Source organism: Taudactylus pleione, unplaced genomic scaffold (assembly GCF_031769625.1).
Source record: "Taudactylus pleione unplaced genomic scaffold, aTauple2 ptg000108l, whole genome shotgun sequence".
In the NCBI taxonomy this organism is placed as follows: domain Eukaryota; kingdom Metazoa; phylum Chordata; class Amphibia; order Anura; family Myobatrachidae; genus Taudactylus; species Taudactylus pleione.
The window spans coordinates 4568580-4583596 of NW_028284510.1; the positions used below are offsets into that span (position 1 = coordinate 4568580).

The 15017-nt window shown below is 37.6% G+C and overlaps 2 pseudogenes; one reads left to right on the forward strand and one right to left on the reverse strand.

Moving 5' to 3' along the window:
- Window positions 1-357: 357 nt before the first annotated feature.
- Window positions 358-1453, reverse strand: LOC148525475 (formyl peptide receptor-related sequence 1-like; annotated as a pseudogene).
- Window positions 1454-4327: 2874 nt separating this feature from the next.
- LOC148525476 (N-alpha-acetyltransferase 40 pseudogene) lies at window positions 4328-4945 on the forward strand (annotated as a pseudogene).
- The last annotated feature ends 10072 nt before the right edge of the window (window positions 4946-15017 follow it).

Sequence of the window (15017 nt, forward strand, 5' to 3'; positions counted from 1 at the left end):
GGTGGTTTTGCAAAACCAAAACCGAAATACGAAGATGAATCCAGATCCAAGACCAAAACCAAAACACAGGGATCATGTAAACTAGAGAAACCTACTGTAACAATTATATGATTCAGGGTATAAGGCATCTCAATTGTATTCTCTCTTTATAGTTTCAAATGGAGTTTCCACCTTCTGACAACTTTAGTTTATTGTCTTGTACATATCATCCTGCATTAGATCCTAAATACTTTGCTTCACTTTCACATTTTTATTTTATCCACCCTTCTGTACAATATAACAAGATATCTTTGAGGAGTTTTTTCCACATTAATTTGTACTTGTGAGTGTGGAACATAAAAATGAGATGGATGAATTTTAGACATTCCTATTGGAACCAATTGCATAAAAATCCCCTTTCTTTTGGAGACTGATTAATGATGTCATTTATTGCACGTTCCAGCCTGGATGGTAAGGAATGCATTAAACTCTCTTTAAAGTCTTGTCCTATGAAGACATAGAGGATGGTATTAATGCAACTGTTGAAGTAAGCCAGTAAGACACAATTTACAAATACAGTAATGTATGTCTGCCAAGATATATAATGCTTTGGTATTAATGGCCAAGTGTAATACGGAAACCAACAGATAAAGAAACATGTCACAACTGCAGTGATAATCCTATACGGCCGCTGAGACTCAGGGCTCTATTTACTAAGCAGTGTTAGGAGAAGTGAAAAGTGAGAGTGAAAAGTGATAAGGTGCCAGCCAATCAGCTCCCAACTGTCATTTTTCAAACACAGCCTTTGAGATGGCAGTTAGAAACTAATTGGCTGGCACCTTATCACTTTTCACTCTTCACTTTTTACTTCTCCTAACACTGCTTAGTAAATAGACTCCTTATTTTGTTTTTCAACATTTATAAATTTGGAAACGATTAGACAATAACACACTAGAATGATAGTGAAAGGGATCACAAACATGGTAACACACCTGGTGATTATCATGTTTTTCATGTGAGAGGAATACATAGAATTATATAATTGTCCCTAATAATCCACATTGTTAAAAATCACATGGGGAACACTTAAGATCAGACTCACAACCCAAATTATAACCAAAATGCTGTGGACACATTTTGGGGTACTATGAATCTTAGACCCAAATGGCCACATTATAGATATACAGTGATCAATACTCATGGTGGATACAAAATTTACACTAGCACACATGGTTATATACAGTACACCAGCACCTAATTGACATAATAAATAGGTATCATGTTCTAAATACAAAGCCCAGTCTGCAAATTTCAAAGGGAGAATTACACAGCAGATGAAATCAGCTATGGCCAGATTGAGGAACCATACAGCACTGACTGTCTTCATCTTGATTCCAGCGATCCAGATAACTAAGCTGTTCCCTGGAATTCCCAAAATAAAAGTGATACTGTAGAAAATGATTGCCAGTACTTTAAATATTGTAAACATTTTCATATATTCAGGGAGAGGTATATCTTAATTCCAATTACAGCATGTACCATTCTCTGAAAGATAATAGTTCATTGTGTCTGTTATCCTGAAAGCAGATTGGGGCATAGAGAGTGGTATAATTAGTTACTCAGTGCATTCTCAGTTTAACTTAAAGTAAAATTACCATGTTGGGAAAATAATTCAGAAATACCTAATTTCCATTACTTAAATTAGTTAAATTTTGCATTGCCCAACACTCTACATAAATAGTGCTCCCAAATTTTAAACATTTACATACTTCAAATTACATTTTGCAGATATTTCTAAGAAATGGGCTAGAGAGACTAGATTTTCTCAAACTTTTAACCACGAACATTGTCAGCAAAGCTCAGAATCCAAATAAAAAGCAAATTAATCCCAAAATGATTATTGATAGGAAAGTTTACAATAAATCAACTGTCCCTACAATGTACTGAACTTCTAATTGTGCTCCTGATAAATGTATGGATGTTACAGTATAATACCCAGCAGCTGTATTCTGCTAATCTGTTGCCGATGACTCCTATCATTACATAAAAAAGTGTTCAAAGGGCAATATGTAATTGTGTCTGCATAGGTAGTGTTGAGGTATGTTGAAGTAAAACCACAGCTAGGCTGGTCATCTGGCACATCTGGAAATGCCAATTGCCTGATGGGGCGGTCCGGTTGAACAGTTCTGCTTAGCTGGCATGCTGAGAGTGAGGCCAACCCCCAATGACTTGCGGCACACTCAAGTGTTGCATGGTCAGTGTTCTGTGTGGGCCTTTTCTGTTTACAACACTAACTGAATGCAGAAGGTAATTCTTGCCTCAGTCTGGCCCTGGGTAAAAATTTTAATTTAATGATTATGTAGACAATTATGAAAATAAATAAGTAAATCAAATCAATTAAAAGTAAAAAAATATTTTCTGAGTGCATTAGATATAGATGCTCAAAAATATTTTCAGAAATCTCCATTACAATTTATCTGGAAGATCCATATCAACACACAGCTATCAAGTCACAGACTTACCCCAACCACATAAAGTGTATATATTTAACGAAATTTGAAAAATTAGTTGGTGATGACAGAGAGAAAATAAAACTTGGTAAAAGTTGGAAATCACTAAATTCATTAAACGAGTAAAGCTGCCTACACACATAGCGATTTTTTACCCAATTTGGCCGATTTAGATGAATCATGAGGACAAATCATGTAAATTATGGCCAAATCGTGAGTTTCTACTCACGATCACAATGCCAATGTGCGTCCCCACTCGTCGTACCTCGCATCTTCAGATCTGCCATCCTGTAGGCCAGATTTGCCAATCTGGGACACCATGCACTGGATGCACGATAGATCTTAAGTCAGATTGGAAATTTTTTACTCCAAATCAAGACCATGACTGCCTGGGAGCTGCCTGGGGAGAGTTCAGGGGAAATCGTGTATATCGGCTGATCGGGTACACATCGTTATGTGTGTAGGCACCTTAAGAGAAGACTTCAAATAATGGAGGGCACTGGTTTATCTGATGCAGGGTGTGTGGTGCATATGGGTCCACCCTGCACACCCTGCACCCATTCAGTATACTCACTTTGCAGCCACAATTCTGGGAAACTTGCTCTGGTGCATACGCAACTGAGAAATATGGGTAAAAAATTGCACTGGGTCTGCCATTTACCTAGAGGCATGCACCAGTGCAGTCTACTTTGGCTGCATGCCAGAGAATTCATTGCACATACGCTAGTATGTGGGGGAGGGCCTGCACAGAGCCTGCACACTGACTTTCTCATTTGATTAGATGCCCCTGGTGAATTAAATCAATCATTTTATTTTAAAACCAGCAGACAAAGGGAAGTCCTCTTAACCAGATCTGAATATTCATAGTAGGCACTCCAAATACCACAATTGGCAATGTAAAGCACAGTGGAAACAAACATTATCTAATTTCTGTCTAGTTTTTTATTTGGCATTTGTACATTCGTCATCCTACATTAGTAGGACAACCAGACTCTGGAGGACACCTGAAGCTGGGCTTTTTTCTACAAACTGCATATCCATCATGGCCACTGGGAGATTCTGAAGCTATAGTACTGATTGGCATGAAGTAACTGCTGCCAGCCAGAGGCATACATCTACACCAGTGACATATGGTGAATGACAACTATGTATCAGTGACATTATCACAAACATAGATTTGGGGTGTGTGCTGACCCCCATGTTTTGGTTTTGGGTCTGTATCTCCTTCGTGTTTTTGATTTGGATTTGGTTTTGGCAAAACGTTCACTTGCGTGTTTTGGTTTTGGATCTGTATTTTTTCTAAAAATTCATAAAAACAGTTGAAATTGCAGAATTTGGGCCTCTTTTTGTTTCTTCAGTATAATTAACCTCAATAACATTTATTTCCAGTCATTTCCAGTCAATTTTGACAACCTCACATTTTGTCCAGTTTCGGCCAAAAGTTTGCATCCATCTAGCTGGCTGAATAAGCTAAGCCACAGCAGTGGGCAGCACTAACATGTGGCTGTTCAGCTCCCAACATGGCACAGAGTGGCACTGCAGTAGTAGACAGTATGGCAGTTTAATAAACTATATGACCCCTAGAATGTTTAAAAAACAAGATTATTTTCATTAAACAAGAACTAGGTCAGAGGCCTGAGGGAGTTGGAATATGTTTATGGACTGAAGACAGGGAAAGGACAGAAGGATTGATTAGTTTTTAATTTATTTATTAAAAATTTTTGATTCTTAAAAAATGTATGAGCTTCTTCAAGGGCCATCCAGCACCAAACTGAACCGAGCTTCAGACTATTATGTCATCAGATACGTCATGGAGAGGAAGTCTGTATGGGCAAAAGAAAAAAAAATGCCAAGAGTAATGTGCTGCAATGGCAGCTGAGTGTGCCAATGTGCAAGCAGACAATCAGCTGGATGACCCTTTAGGAGCCTTTCCAGTCTTTAAGAAGTTTGACATACTGTAGACTGGATATTTGAACTCACAAAGACAAATATGCAGCCGCTTTATGAACAGAGCAAGTGGGGATGGAAGGAATGGGAAAATCATGAAGAGCTGACAGATGAACGTGCCTGGTACCTTATTGCCTAAGATGAACTTTCTGTGCCTGTTACTTTTGTGTACTTTAGTTTTGACATATAGTGCAGAGATTAGGTCCCTTTTTGTTATGAGGTGCAGTTGCAGACCTGTGTCCGCAGGAAAGGACTGGGGAAATTCCAGGTACAAATCTTACAATTGATGGCAAATAGCACACAGATGAAGAAAGTAATCCTTACAGTGTTCAAACACAATTATGGTGCTTCTTTAGAGATGCTTTACAGTTTGAGATTCAGTAGATGAGACCTCTCCCAGTGTATCGGGGTGCTGCAGTGATGATTGCACATATGAGATCATGAGTCGCAAGACAAAGTTTGGTGACACTCCCCATTCACAATCAGGAAGTGCAGGCTGCTGCCACTGAATAAGGTATGTGGATAGACACATGGGAAATTATGAGGGGTTCAAGAGGACACAGCGATTGTCAATATCTCATGTTTTGTTTTTATTTCTACTCTTTTAGCTTTTCATTTTCTTTTTTTAATTTAGTGATGTTTAAATATTGCGCTGTTGTGCACATGCATGTGACTTACACCACTGCAAATCCTTTCAACAGTAAATAAATTCTTGTTTGAATCAAAAAAAAAAAAAAAATTGTGAGTGAAGATCAATGTAGGATCAAGTTCTTCAGTTTATGAAAGACATCTTTAATCTGGAGGATGTTTTAATACATCTAATAGAAGTCTGGTGGCCTTGCTTGTGGAGGTGCTGCTAATACACACTGTAAAAAGACTTTCACTTTGTGCTCAGGGAGGTTGTTAGGAATACTGGGACCATGACTTGCTGTTTACATCAGAGGAAAGAAGCCTCCTAGCATCTGTGATGTTTGATTGGCCTAGTGGAAATTATTTGTCAAGAACAGGTGACGTGACTCAGATTACCTTAGCCTGCTTTACGCACTGTATGTAACATGTAAAAATGTATGTAATGTGAGTGACCGATATACACAACTAATTTTTGTATTAAACATATTTGCACTTTATAGCACACATACTGCCAGGACGATGCAATGTGATGCTGATCATATTTCTGGTCTCTCTCATGACACCCACCATCTACATTTTCCAGTTATTCCACTTAGAGTCACCAACATACAGCAGGGCCAGACGTTTATAGAGCTGAACCATTATTCATAACAGCCTATAAATTCACCAGGGTCCTAGAGCAACCGGTTGGGGGAAACAATTAAAAAAACTAGGTACATTTGAAAATATATTGCTTTGCCCACCCCATCAACTTGTTGGTTCAGAATTCTAAAAAAAAAATGAAAGGGACATACATGATGCTTTCTGTGGACATAACAATTTCTGGACATTTATAAACTATAAAATTAAAAATATCAGGCACCAATGCCCCAAACAGCACATAATGCAAAGAAAAGAGGTGCAAGATGAAATTGTTCTTTGGCCATTCCACCCACCCTTATGTTGTACATATTAAACAGGACATGCAAAGTTTAACAAACCAATCACTTCAATGACAGGGACTGCAAATGGCTTGTTTGGGCCCCCATAAAACAAGCTACCAATGGGCAGCTGACATTGCTGGCAATGATCTTTCTGTGCACAAACTGGTTTTAAAGAGGCACGATGTTGTCGCTATCATCATCCGATTCCTCAACCTCATCAGTTTGTATATCATCTTCACATAATATTAAGTCATCCCCGCTGGAATCCACCATTATAGCCTCATTTGCCTCAGTAATTTTTGGACATAATTGGTGGTAATTGTCTTCTTTGTGGAATTTGTAGTTCATTTTAATGAACATCATCTTTTTCACATTTTGAGGAAGTAGTCTCCTACACCGATCGCTGACACTGGAGGGTGGGAAGCTCAAGCAAAGCAAAGTCAGTTTGTGCAAAGGTCTCCAAATTGCCTTTTTTTTCCTGCCAGTAGTCAAACAGACTGTCTGACTTGCCTTTTTCAATGCTATCATTAAAATAGTCCTCAACCATTCTTTGAATGGTGACCGTATCAGATCGATTCACAGTAGAGGTCTCATTAATTGTAGGGAATTCTTTTAAGCCCGAATAGGAGGTAAATTTACTAAGATGGTAGTTCTATTTAAGAAGTGATGTTGCCAATAGCAACCAATCAGATTCTACTTCTCATTTATCTAGCACCTTCTAGAAGATAATACCTGGAATCAGATTGGTTGCTATGGGCAACATCACTTCTTAATAGAACTCCCATCTTAGTAAATTTAGCCCTATACTGTATGTCAAAACTTGGTCATGTTGACTCATCTGCATCACCAGTGGGTCTTTTGGGAAAGCTGAGTTTTTTCCTGGCAGCCACACTTGCTGGAGAAACTGAAGGAGGAGCCAACGCTGCATCATGTGCCACTTGAACTGACAAATTTCTTACCAACAGCTCTTTGCATCTCTTCAGATCTGTGTCCATTGGGAAGAAAGACATGACATATGACTTAAACCTAGGATCCAGCACAGTCGCCAAAATGTATTGATCCAGTTGTAAGATCCTGACAACCCTTGGATCCTGGAAAAGGGAACAATAGACTTGATCTACTGTACAAGTCTGACATACTTAGTGGAATCACTTCGTTTCAGCTCCTCCTTCAGTTTTTCAAGCTACTTTTCCAACAGTCTAATTAGGGGAATTACACGACTTAAGTTGGCAGTGTCTGAACTCACTTTACAGGTGACTACTTTGAAGGGTTTCAGCACTTTGCACAACAAGGAAAGTATTTTCCGCTGAGCTTGAGTAAGGTACATTCCCCCTCCTCTTCCTTTGTCATACTTCATTATGTAGCTTTTAATGGCTTTTGCTGTTCATCCATCTGCTGAAGCTTATAAAGGGTGGAGTTCCACCTTGTAACTATCTCTTGCTTCAGCTGGTGACAGGGCAAATTTAACATATCTTGCAGGTGCTGAAATCTTCCACATGCACCTGCTTAATGGCAAAAATGTCCAGAAATTTTGTAAGCCACAGAGAGCATTTCCTGCATGGCCTTGTCATTTAAAAAAAAAATTGCACCACCAAGTTGATTGTGTGAGAAAACTGGGGGTGTGTTGGAATTCACCCAGCTGTAATGCTGTCACAATGTTGGTGGCATTGTCATAAATCATATCCTGAGGAGAGTCCCAGTGGGTATAAATAATAATAGAAAGAGAAGGCTCTTTTTCTGTGGCACTCTATGTGTAATGTTATACAAATTAAAATATAACTTTTAAGTTATTTGAAATTATGTTTCTCTAGAAGAATATAGTTCAAGATAAAATATGATTAAGAAAAATTGCAAAGTTGCATTATGTGTCCTTGAAATTACATGTAACTGATTTCTGTTTATGTAGACATTTCATTTATTGCATATGATTATTTCAAGTTTTTTAGAAAGGAATCACAAAAGTAAAAATAAAACAAGGGAAAGTTGAAAATCTTAATAAGCAGTGATAAAGAACTATTATCAAACAAGGATCCCCTAGTGAACCATAGTACATACTGTATTATCATCTGCACCCTGGTCTCCCTGAAGTACGGACCTACTAAACATCAGTGTGACAGTACAGGACCATGGTAATATTCCGGAGCTAAAGCCACAGAGGATTAACAGCCATATATTATTACCATCTGTGGCAACTAAGACTGAAATATCTGCAGAAGGGTAAGGACACTTTGATACAGGCTGTGCAGGCACTTACAGTGCACAAATATCTGGTGGAGAGAGATATATAGCCACTAAAAACTAAACAAATGACTGTGAATTTTGGACATTCTCTCATATATTCCAGCAAGAGACATATACTGTACACTAAACAAAAGTATTTGATTAGCCTAACAACTGGGCGCTACAGAGCCAGCTTGTGTCATGTTTTTAGTGTTGTGAGTCAAGTTAAAAAGTATATGTATTGAATGTAATAAATTGTGAAAAAAAATGTTTAAGAGAAGGCTTGTCCTTGGTACATTATTCAGACAAGTGCTACCATATTGCAACAAGTGTTTTATTATGTATACATCCCTTACAAGCGCAGTTCAATAACAAATAAATATTTAACTATTCTAAGATTAGCATGCATATGTGATAGTCTTGTATGACTGACAATATAATAAGTCCCTGTGGTTACTCAGATTTACAAAGTCATCCACTAGTCCTGAACTAATATTTATCCATAGTCCCTTCATATAGCAGACAGTGCAGTGTATAAAACAATTCACAGGTACACCACTTTTACACCAAAATTCCGGGGCTAACCCGGAGGTTGGAACAGGGTTCCTATCCAGATAAGACCCAGAATTTAGGTGGCACCGACCCAGGATTTTCCTGAGCTGGCGCTGTTCACACAGGAGCCTGGTCTGCATAGACGCGGCTTTTCCGGCATGGAGGTGGAAGCATGGAGATACATAAATATATATATATATATATATATATATGGATATCCCCAATATATGATCCTTTATAATTAGTATCATTTGGGGACATATGTGGAGACACTTACACATGTAGACAGTTGTATATAAATTACATAAAATATATTGGAGCACCTAATAGCTAGATTGCTGTCATATATAAAGATATAAAAACCCTTCTCCTAACACATTCATTATTGATGTATCAACATATGCCTATTAACCCCAACTACATTTAAACTTATACACATATATACTGTACATATATCGGTTGTGTCAAATGTTTTATGTTATGTTATGTCCGTCGTTTGACAGTCATGTCCGTCCATCACCACATACATATATCAGCACCAATATATGGGCAAAAATATGGAAAGTTTCCCCACTCTAATATGTCTGATTTAACTTACGGGCAAACACACTATGAGATATCTCACTCTCAAGATGGCCAAATTAGCATCACGATGAGTCCACATCAATAGAGCCCCAGCCAGGAGATCTGGTATCTGCTTTCCTGAAGAAGCCTTCCAGGTGAAACGCGCCGATTGTGGATACATCAATCCTGACATGAGCCGCACTGTCCTTACCGTGGTTGTCTTGGACGGCCTGCCGGCAGACCCCCTACATCCTGGGACTTCCTTGAGGATACACCGCTACTCCCTGGAGGTAGTTAACCTGAAATATAAGGTAAACCAACACAGCGGGACTACCCTTTTGATTAACAGGTACAGTTTACCTAATAAATTACTGTGCCCACCGCACCACCTCCACAGCAATACCTCTGTGTCCCCCCTGCAATTGGCAGAAATACTTAAAGTGTGAAGCAATTATTTATGAGCTGGACCACACTAATTATATGCCATAGCGCACTGGATTTACAAATGTGGAGTGATTAACATATATGCTGGGTTACATTAACCAAATGCCATTAGTGCATTGGACCTATAAGGACTAATAACCATTTAGCAGTGGCCTAACATCTCCCACCTATTACACAGAGTGAATAAAATGCCTTGAGCGTATCACTCAGTGACACTGTATGTTTGCATAATTGCACCTGTTTTATGTTCTATGTTGTATTAATGTTGTATACCGGTATTAGACTATTTTTATCTATTTTTTAGTCATCATAAAACTGTTTACTAATACTCATTGCATATAGCGATTCTTATACTGTTATTATTCTGAATAAACTCAATATGTTCATTTTTTAGATTGAGTACAACTCTTTCTTTTACCTTACATATTGTAATAATTTATCATTTTCTACAGAAACCTGTATGATTGTTATAGGGCTGTGGTTTGCGCTTAGTGCCTTTTCTTTTCATATGCAATTCCAGTAAGGGTTGGTAGTGCCCTTGCCACACTGAGCAGCTACCTTCGTAGCCCAACTATAACAGTTTAGCGCATCCCCTTCCAACTTTGTACTATGCTGAGCTGTGATTGTACTGAAATGTAAATATGTAATTGTGTAAAAACATATTCACAATTGTTTATGGATTTAACTATTTTGCTTATAGAGTAGTTTTAGAGCTTAAAAGTAATTTAGAAAACATTGGCCGTTGCTAAAAAGGGATCCAGTACTTGGTCCATTACTGCCAGACAAACAAAAACATATTTCTAGAAGGGCACTTAATCTAAAATCAAAACTTTTTCTAGTGATTTACCATCTATACAATCCAAATCAAGCATCACATCAACAGGATTTCACCAGTGATTTCATGGGATGTAAGAATATCGAGAGTGGAGGCACAAGTATTAATTAAGTAACATCAATGGTCAAGATATTAAAATGAACGAATTCATAACATGCAACAACAAAAAACTTAATTTATGCAATACGCTGCACTTGCAACAAAGTATAAATTGGTAGAACTTCACGTCCATTGAAGGTTTGATTAGGGGAACACATGAAATATAAAAAAGGGCTTGAGTCACATGCCCTTTCAGCCCATTTTAATACAATCCACGGGTGCTCTGTCTCTGGTTTGTCAGCTTTTTAATGTGTCAAAGCAGCAAGGCAACAAAAGACATAAAGATAGTTTCAGGGTTTTAGCTAATTAGAAATTAATCTGATTTATAAATACAAACTTCTAATCCCAGGAGGATTGAATAGTGACTTTGAGTAAAGTGTTTCCTTTAATCATGGGTGTTATAGTTTATTGAGGTGTATTTATAAAATGCTGCCATTTCTTATACAGTATGCTATGCATGTAAATGATAAGAATTGTGAAAAGATGGTGTATATCTGACATCATTTTTGTTAGTTTACTACTACTTTTATTACAAGTCTGAACTTTTGCCAGAGTTAGAGGGCTGTGGTTGCCATGGCAAAGGTAAAATAAAATCCAATTCGGCCAATCCAATGTTCTTTGTTAAAGTAAAGGAAATGGAGAGCGCTTAACAGAGGTAACATATTTAATAGTCACTTCCAAGAAACACAACATGAATTAAAAAAAATGCAGAATACAATCATAAAAATCAGTATGAAATAAATAAATCCAGGACCTATTGCATTGGTTATTACAGGAATATTCGTTAAGAGGCAACTCAAATAGTACAAAATGGTCAGCAATAATTAAAGATAAAAACATATGAATAGCAGCTAGTGTAATAACCGTGGGGTTAGCTGAAAAGCATCTCATGCACTCCACATACAACCAAAAGCGTTAGTAGATCTGTGCAGTTAGATGTTTGGCCACAGCCTGCTTGTGTAATTAAACTTCAGCTGGTTAATAAGTAATAATGTCTCAAGAATAATGAATCAGAAGAAGCCAGGGAACATGTATTGATAGTTTAACAATGGTAACCTTTTTGTGTGGGGGCCAACTTATCACCAGTAACTTACAGAGTTGTCTGCTGGCGTCCCAGTCAGGATCAACTGGGTGGTGTCAATCCTGTGTCTCACGAACTCTGGTAGTATAGAAGCTCTCAACCACGAAGAGGGTATTTTATTTTTTATTCCCTCCTTGTCTTACATCTGTTGATTTAATGTGAATAATTATCCTTTTAACCTCATAAGTTCCCCCTTTTCTCAATTCAAATATGTCTGCTAGAAATTCATTTTGAATTTGGGTATTGAGAAACTCCAATATATGGCTGTTGCTGCACTTCCTCTGCTCACCAACAGGAAATGACGGCACTGCGGTCTACCATTCATTCCATACTCATTGGAGAATGGAGGCTCACCCCATCTGGCTGCATATGCTGGAAGCTCTGACCACCTACTGTATACATTCCATCTTGTGCTCCATAGACTAAGGATATGGACAGGCTTCCATTTCGAGCCACATTAGTCCCTGTTAGTTACTATGGTGCGGTAGGGATTGCCACCGCTTCACATTTGGGTAATCACAGTTTACAAATTTGAAGGTGGATGCCCATTAGTTGGAGTTCCTAAATATCATTTGGGACCTCTTGCTCACCGGTAATTTTGGAATACTCAGAGTCGGACACAAAGACAGACTTTTAAAAAAATGTATTAAAAAAAAACACTTTTTACATATTTTTTTAAGTGTACATAAAGTTAGAAAATTACTATGAGGCTATTTAAACTTTTGCACCCATGGCCAGTGTTTGAGGTGTTACTCTGCACCAGGCTGTGAGTGACCCAAGCAGTGGGGGTGCGGCAGCTAAGGCAGATGTTGGGGGCTCTGCTAATGGGGCTCAGGCACAGAGAGAGGGTTTTAATTTCCACAAAAGATTGTTTAACATTTGGTTAAATAATGAAATGAAACAAAATACTAATCCATCTACTTTATTACTCTTGAAGAGCATCCAAGCAACCAGGAGGGAGCCCAGGAGGTCAGACCTGGGGAGCACAGAGCAGAGGAGGAGGCCAGCCCACTGAGGCTCAATATGATGGAAGGAAATAAATATAACATCTTGTACTAGCTGATTTACATGACACTCTAGGAATATGTACAAAGTGTGTGCACCTTCCCAATGGTCACTGTATTCCCATTATACACATGTTACCCATTAGTAGCAACATTGTGTTTTAATAAATATCCTGTATGCCAGTAGGTGAGGTATAGAGTCAGGGACTGATGGTGAGTGAGGGGTATTTCAAGAGGGTAAGAGGTACTATGTACAGCTTTGCTGGATGGGCGGGAGGCATATCAGTGTATGGGTGGAGTATTTGGAGAGGAGTCTGGTGGATGGAGGGAGAGTAGCACAGGCAGCAATACCTACACCTTAGCATGCACTGACAGTGTCTGGGTCTCTGCTGTCCGCACTAGCTCCATGTAACAGGGAAGACATTATGGACAATACAGGACTATAGGAACCAGCTATATTATGCAACAGAATAAATAGAATAAGATGATCAACAGCGCTGTGTAACACTTAAAACCTGAATCAATAATGAATAAAACATTGTGCCAGAAATAAAAAATGGAAAATAAATATTTTTTTTTCTGGCACAATTTTTTATTCATTATTGATTCAGGTTTTAAGTGTTACACAGTGCTGTTGTTCATCTTCTTTTTGTGTTTCCTTTTGGCTTTCAACCATAAACAGCCGCGTGGACACACTTCTTAATTTAATTAAGATTTCTGAGTGTTACATTTTTCAGCACCGTTGGCTATAGATTTCTTTTTTGTTTTTCAGAATAAATAGAATGCCCACATTACTAACATAGTCATAGCTAAGGTGTGCAATACATGTCTCACCACTAGGGGTGACTACAAGGTGGCAAGAAGTGGTGGTGGGAGGGGATGTCTGTGATCTCTATTGCCCAGGTAATAACATATCTAGTTATGGCTCAGATATGAGCTACACAAATTTAACTACAGTACATCAAAGTTACAAGTGAAACATGACAATTATAAGTCTGTAACAGTGTACTGTACTTAAGTTTATATGGATCCTGACAATTATAAGTCTGTATACAGTGTACTGTACTTTATATGAATCCTGACAATTATAATCATGCTGACAAGTAAAGTCTGACAATTATACAATTAGATATAGTATGCATTACATCATATTAATTAGTGAAACATAATATTTATAATCATGCTAACAAAAGAAGTGTTAATAGTTATAAGCTTATATATAGTCTAACTTAAATCATGTAAAGTAAAGAAACCTAACAATTATATGATTCAGATATCCAGGGTAGAAGCTTCTCATTTATTCTCTCTTTATAGTTTAAAGAAGTTTCCACATTCAGGTCCTGTAACTCCAGTTATACATATCCTCATACATTATATCCTAAATTATTTGCTTTAGTTTCATATTTTTTTTCCTTTTATTTACCCTACTCTACAATATAAAAATATATGGTTAAAAATGATAACTAATCCAGAGTCAAAAAGAATAATATTTTATTTGTGAACATATGAAATTAATGGCGGATCAAAGTAGTCTGATATCCGGAGACTGAGCCAGGCTTGGAGCCCCGGTAGTGATCTATGCCACAAGCCCTCATTATCAGTGTGTTATCTGGGCCCTCGCACCACTGCTAGTGCACCATCTAATTGCTCACCATACCCTCCACATCTTTAAAAAGTGGGATGCCGCTGAGATTTTTTCTTTGTTAATTTGACTTTCAATCAATTTTCACAAATTTTTATCCATCAAATGACATTTACCCTCACATGGGTATCTGATCTTATAATATTACTGGATTCAAAAAGTGAGCCTGGAGTTGCAATTATTACTTCACAATCAAGGACACTAGATGGTATCTGTTTACATATACCATATATATCTTATATGGACAGTGTCAGACAACACAACACAAGCTTATTATAGTTATTATTTATTAATAATCAGCTGTTGGATTCCTTTGTACATAGTTATGTATAGGTCTGTACACCACTATATGTTATTAGTTTTAATTAATTGTAGTTTATATTATCTGTGTATCCATTATTTATTATGTTCACAAGTAAACTATTATTCTTTTTGACCCTGGATTAGTTACCATCTTTAACCATATTAATTTACCTAAGATGGTAGTTTTCCTACCATCAAGACAGGCATACAAAAAATAAGCGCAGCACTTTTTCATTATTTATATTTGTTGATTAGGTTGGTCCCCTATATGTGCAGCTGCTATC